Source organism: Frieseomelitta varia, unplaced genomic scaffold (genome assembly GCF_011392965.1).
Source record: "Frieseomelitta varia isolate USP_RPSP 00005682 unplaced genomic scaffold, Fvar_1.2 scaffold_182, whole genome shotgun sequence".
Taxonomy (NCBI): Eukaryota; Metazoa; Arthropoda; class Insecta; order Hymenoptera; family Apidae; genus Frieseomelitta; species Frieseomelitta varia.
In genome coordinates, this window is record NW_025109550.1 from 782,287 (window position 1) to 789,571 (window position 7,285).

Below are 7,285 nucleotides of genomic sequence, written 5' to 3' on the forward strand. Positions count from 1 at the left end.
TATTTCTCCTGGGAAACGCCTTCCGTTACTTAATTTTTACCCACTTTTACGTTGAAAATTCGCTCGCCCAAGAGAGGAAAGAAACGCAGAAACGGTAGATTTAAAGCGTGGAAGATTGTCGTGTTGTTAATTCGTAATTCTTCATGCAAGCTGTTAATTTCGAGAAATTACAGTACAGTGTACCCCGTAAATATCGTAAAGCCCCGTTTAACAAAACGAATCCATCCGTTTGATGGACACGATGACTTTCTCCTCTGAGTTAAATTAAAAACTCAGCTTCTTTCGTTCTCTCAGCTTCCCTCTACCGAGCGAAGCTGCCAATTAAGGATCAAACGAGGTAAACCGAAAAAAAAAAGATGGATCGACGAGGAGGGCAACGTAACCGGGACCGTAAACCTTCAAATCGCGTAGCTCTCGAGATGCATCTGCTTTCTCACACAAAAGGGGCTGGCAGTCCTCTCTTGTTTTCTATTTCCTCTGGCTAGCCTTATCAAGCCCGCGATCGTTAAAATCCAAGCAAGCATCTGTTCCAACGTGCTAAGAAAAGGGAGCCAGCCGCGGTGAAAGGAAGCGAAGGAAGATCCTAGTGGGGGAGGGAATGGTGAGATCCCGAGGCACGCACGCTCCCTTCTGTGGTAGGGTGTAATCTTGCGGTTCAATCGCGGCCACGGCTTTTTCCAAGCACACACGAACCCGAAGAAGAGACGAAGAAAGGTGTGCGAAGGTGTTTCCAGCTGAATCGAGGAAAATTCGTCGGTAAAGAAACAGACGCGTTATCGTCGTTCGAATCGTCTGAATCGTCCGCAAGCGATCGATCGGTGCGATTTCGTGGATTTCAGGAGGAAGGCGACAGTCGACACTCGAGCCCGAGCTCCAGATAAAAGGAGCTGTTGTCGGATGTTCGTTGGATTCGTTGGTGAAATGTACCGAGACGAGGGACGAAGTAGCCCTTTCTCGCCCCTTCTTAACCGAGAATGGGTTGCCGGAAATTTCGTTGAACGATTAAATGATTAATGAACGAAGAGGATTCGTGGAAAACCACGGTCAACCCTTTGACGTCTATCTAGGTGGGGCTTTGATTAAGATAACGATGAATTCTCGGCTTTGCCCTCCGCTCGACAATAGGGAAATTCATCGAGGACGAAATTTATCTAGTTATTCCCACTCTCCTCTCGTAAGTATGGATATCGAATAGCAAGTTAAAATTTCGAAAAATGCAAGTGAAAAGATTCGTGAAAAAAAAAAAGAAAACTACAGTTTCCTATGATAAAAATTCTACGTGTAAATCAATACTGAGCACAGTGAAACGAGAGACGAGACTGCTTCCAGTTACGAGAATAGTTAGTTACTCGAATGTGATTACACAATTCGAATGAAAAGATTCGTAAAAGATTATGGCGACAGCCATGATGAATTTTGCGTTATGTCAGAGAGCTATCTAGACGCTCCTACATCTTGTCGTATGAATTTATATCTGTGGCGAACTGTGGCGTACACTTTTCGCCCGTAGGTGATCTCCTGCAAAGAGAGAGAAAGAGAGAGAGAGAGAGAGAGAGAAACGGGGAGGAAACCAGGATAGGAATAGCCGTGAGCGCGGTGCTAGCTGGAACTTTGCCGCATTATCTGGCTCGGGACGCTTGTACGGTAAATGGAATGGTAATTCCGGAAGCGGAATCTTCGTGGATGGAGATTAAAATATATTCTTTTAGCGTAATGCCCGCTTTCGAGCAAACTTGGACACCGTTCATGGGTAATTTGGAATAAATATTTGCGGAAGACACAGTTATCCACAGGGTGAAATTCCTTCGAGACGCTATTCACTCGCGTACTGTACGCGCGGCAACTCCTCGCCGCGAGTCTTTTCTCTGCGAACCGTCTTGTAAATTCGGACGGTGTTTCGTTCGAACTTCCAATGACGAAATAAGGGATAAGTAGGTTTTTTTTTAATGACATTTCAATCGCTTATCGACACGGTGAATAGATCTTTCCCACGAAACGACGAGCGATTAAAAGAATCAAAAAGTTGCACGAGCGATTGGTATTAATCCCGCGAATCGTATAAATTTGAAAGCAACGATAAAAGATACAGGCAACGTATGACGCAACGTTTCAATATATTCACAGTAACATTTATAAATATTTATTCGCCGTTCCACGTCGGTCAAATAAATTTTTATTCGATTGAAAGGCTATTTGTTAACGACCGACGAGAGTAGTTTAGTATTTTTGATATTCGAGCGCGGCACGTAAAAAAAACCGAGCGCTTAATAATTGACTCGGTGGTGGGACAAGCTTCGAAAGCGAAAAATTTTATATGATTTTTATCTCGGACCGTGAAATAGATGGGATAGACTGGAGAAGAATTTAATTTATTTACCAGCGAGCTTATTTCACGCTCCGAGATGCCTCTTCGAGTTTACTTAATTTGAAGAATCTCTTTCACGCAGCCCCAAGTACCGGGATCTGCATGACCCGCATTTATATTTAATCATGATTTAAGGGTAACGCCGAGGAGACCCTATATGAGACGATTATTTATTAAATAACTGAGCTTTGAGGTTGGTTTACGCATCAGGACATAAATATCGCAGAGACGCGATGGATCCCTGTTTCTGATTAAAAGGAAATGCAATGTTTATCTGGTTCTGAAATTCGTAGATCCTCTCAACTAGGTACCGTTGAAAAATTTATGATGAATTTTTCATTGCAACTTTACCGAAAGTGTACTTTTCTTTATTTCAACGAGATAAGATCTTCTTGTACTGTTGATTCTCCTATACTATGGAACTAACTAATAAGTATTACAATACCGTTAAAGTGAAGTAGCAAGTTTACTCGTTTCATTTTTATCACCGCCAATTTATCAATACTCGCTTGTAAATAATTGTAGGAAAAGGGCCGAGAGATGTGCAACTAGCCATTAAACCCGCCCCGTTCTCGAGCCTACCAAACTTCTCATCCTCCCACAGGCACCCTCCTGTATCCACCACCACCAATTATCATCCCCTGCTCGCAAATATCCACTATCGAGCACAATCTACGAGCGAGATTACTTCGATTCGCCGATAAATAATGCACCACTCGATCGCTCCTCGTAACAGGAAGAAAGCTCCAACAGTCGCGGGGGTGGTTGTCCCCGGTAGAAGGCATGTATCATCGCATAGCGACGGTGGTCGAGCGTGAAAACGCGTTCTTATCTACGTCAGACTGCTCGGAGGGTGAACAACGCGTACCGTGGCGCGCGTATTACAAATAAATGACGTTCTCAGCGACGACGGAGGCTCCTCTGCACGAGAGAAGGGGAGCCTCGTGCGGGGGTTGAAGAGTCGTTTTCGCGCGTGACTCACTATACCGCGGTCACGCCACCCTCGAAAAACATCGCGCCACTTCGATGCCCGATATTCCCAGTATGTTTCTCTCTTTCACCCCTTCCCACAGACGATTTCACCCTTGGTGTTTCGCTATCTGGCAAACGGTGAACGGGGGTTGGAAATACCCTCGCTTGTACGGCATGCATTATAGATCCTGCTGGGTTCGGGGCTCAGATTAGAGAAGGTGGAGTGGAGTGGGCGTGCGTCGGTGCAAAAATAGTCCACGCTCAGAAAGGCAATAGCTTTTACACCGCAGACCCCACGAATACGTGTGCCATGACTCGTGTACTGTGTCCACGGAGCGTAAGCGTGTATTTTCAGCGAACGCGTCGTCTCAACGGGCGGCGGCCACTCCTCCGCTCGAGCCTTCACGAATTTTAATGCGTGCGCCAAGGAAAAGTTGCACCACGGAGCCCCTCTGATCCTTGCACGACAACAATCGACAATAAATAAGCCTGCACGACTACGAGGGAAGATAGTGATGTGGCTTGCAATTATTCGAAGGTGTGTCCAGGGGGGGTTGAAGAGTAAGCGCCCGTCTTCCTGGTCGAGAAATATGATACCGTGATACTGTAATGATTCCTTAACTCTTCCCTTCGTCCTCCGCTCCGCTCTTCCAAAATTCTTGAACGAACGTAGTCCGAAATTAAATCACGAGAGAAACGTCAGATAGTTACCAAATACGAATTGCGAATATTATTAGACGAATGGAGGAAATGAGAATGATCTTGGGTTTCCAAAGTTGGATACTGTAAGTGGCTGGCCTAGTTTTAGCACACTTGTATGCTCAGCACAGTTGGTATATAATATATATATATTTATATTGCAGACTATCTTACGGCATAAATTTTTGAATAAAATAATATATATGCATATTTGATGCGAGCAAACTTTTTCTCTTCCTGTTCCTTTCTATGTATTCAACGCTATATATCCAGTGTATGCACGTAAAATATTTGAAAATCCCGAGATTTTACATACGAAACGAAGAAAAAGTATCCACTTTACATTTGTTCGCGAACACATTTCGTCAAAGTAACAGTATGTGACAACGTTGGTCAAACATTTGTACGACCAAGGACAGGTATGCTTCGATCGCGAATCTTAAAATAAAACGGGGAAAATGTCGTAAGAAAATAACCTCTGCTTAATTAACATGCGGTTGATAGTATGGTGTTATGTAATAACTTCAACCTCTAGCCTTAAAAAAGGGTTCGCGTTCAATATTAACACTTCGTAAATAAAATTCAACCTATTAAACATACACCTGCATTTTAAAAGTTATCGCGAAACTTTTCTGCTGTTTCTGTTTCATTTTCGTACATTTGACGTCAAGCCAGATATACTTGAAATGTTATGCATATATGTGTGTATTACGTCTCAATAGGTTCGTCATGATTCACGTTTCTTCGAAACGCAGAAATGGAAAGACGTAGTAACCGCAATTATAAAAAATAATTACGCTCCGTTTTTTCAAAATCACAAACTACAAATTACGTTACTTTAACGATTACCTCGTCTCAGAATTTTAATTAAATGTCCTTTTTCAAACTACTGAATCTGAATAATAAAAAATTAAGTAGCTAAATCTACGGAATGAATTTATCAGCTGCACAGTCCCTAATGGGGTAAAATTACCCCTTTTTGCGTTGCGGAGTTGTCTCTCGCGCGACGTAGTATCGCGTCCCGCCTTCGGGATCGTTTACAACAATCTAAACGACAATAGTAAATAGCTTCATTTGCAATTACAAACGCGCCACTTAACGCGCTATAAATTACAAAATGGCGTTCGCGTCGACAGAATTATAGGAATCGTTCTTTCTCGTGAAAGTCGGGATAAGAAAACTTTCTTTTCTCATCTCTCCGTCCAATCCCGGATGGCCGTATTCCGGAAGTTGCCGCAAAGAGGACAGCCAGAATTGGTGGCTATTTAATTAGCGTCTCCTCGAAAAGGCGACGAGTTCCCGCTATTCCTCTCTCCCATTCTATTCTCTTCATCTTACTCGTTTTCGTTCCTTTACACTACCTCGCGGAGAGGAAACTGTAACGCGAGTTGCGATTCGTCGTCGGGACGAATAATAACGCGAACCGGGCTCGATAATTAGTTCTCAATGATAAGGATCAATAGAGTTTTGTTAAATGTAGAACTCAAAGAAGATACGAAGAAATGATATTAGCGAGCGAGTTTAACGATTCTGAAAGCCGCGGATAATCTTATTTATGAATTTGATCGCCTCTCAGAAGCGGAAGCATGGTGAAAACCGTCTTTGTTTTACTCCCGTTCACGAAGATTTTGCTGCACGATGTAGAGTCGATATTATTCATTGAATTTTACGAGCTACAAGTTGCACGACAGAATCAAATTGGATAACAAATCTATAAAAGCATGCTTTGCAAAAGCAAATTATAAAATTACGAATAGACAGGTGCGCGTAAAAGTCGTCATGCATAGCTGAGCGGCATCGCGAACATTTGGAAAAATTCAATTTCGCCTGGACATTCGAAATTTATTCTCTTTCGAAGTTTTTCGTGACCAGTTGTCTTGTTCGGAACTCTGGTAATTCGTCTATATTTTTCGAAGATAAAAAAACAATTCGCGACAAAAATTATTAATTCTGCCGAAATTTTACAAACTATCTTATTAATATTACTATCTTATTAATATTATTATATTAATTTTTACTGATATTATCGTTTGATAAGTTATGCGTGCTAACTCCATTTAAATGAGGATGTAGATTAATGAAAACCTATTAATGGTCTATACGATGCTTTCGTCATTTCAGCAAATCAACTGTACAAAGTTAACTTGAAAATGGCCAGCAGAAATTCGGAACCGTAGCTCCGTTGGCCGGTCGTTTATTTCTTAAATTAATCCCGGCTTAATCCGGATTTTCTTCGCGATATCGATCGTCCGTTTGCAATCGTGTGTCGCTCGTCGCATGTCGCACGGTTCGCCGAATAAATCGTTCCTCGTTCACGTCGCTGATAAATATGTATCGTAAATCCATACGAGGAAAAAGCGAGAAAGAGGAAGAAGAAGAGAAAAAAAAGAGGCAGAGAGAATTCTATATGGTGCACCGGGCCAGTCGGTATATTTCGTTGTATGAGATCACGTTGTTTTATAAAGTATAATTTCATTGCATACACCGGGAGAACGCGCTCGCCTGTACACAATGTACGCCGTTATGTCACACACGCGATCGTTTTAACTTTCAAACGCGATCCTAATATCCAGACATCGGGGGACAATCGATAACCGTCTCGCCGCTTTCGACTCCATTAATTGCTCGTAAATGTTGGAAATTGATTTTTTAAAACTCTGCCCCTCTACGCCTATGTGCGTATACGCACATGTGTGCATGTTTAACCTATCCACATACATGTACAAGCGCTTACGACGATATATATTTATATATAGAAAAATGCGAACTTTAATAAAGGTTCGATCGTAAAACTTTTTACAATTATGAGAAAACACGGGAATGCGACCAGTTATGAGTGGAATTCGAGTTACGAACGCATTTTAAGCAGCTTCGCGAGAGTAGAATGCCCGAGGTCGAAAAATAAAGGAGACAAACACGTGAAATGCTCCTCCCTTCGATAGATCGATATAGGTATGGGTCACGTGATTGCTTTTGACGTAGACATTTTGAAACGTGACGTCCTGTAACGGTCCTGCACGACGGATTATCGTGGACCTGTCGTAGTGACAGCAAAATGCGCAGAATTTTCGAAAAATGCTTTCGAACGTCATATATATCGTTTTGATTCGTTCGGTGACAATTTGTGGTCGATGGATATATTATTTGAAATGTATATAACGTGAAAGAGTTCCTACACTCACCACTCTCGTTGTCGTTCGCCGATAGTGCTCTCAACTTTGACTCAAACGCGCGCTGGATAGTGGAAGT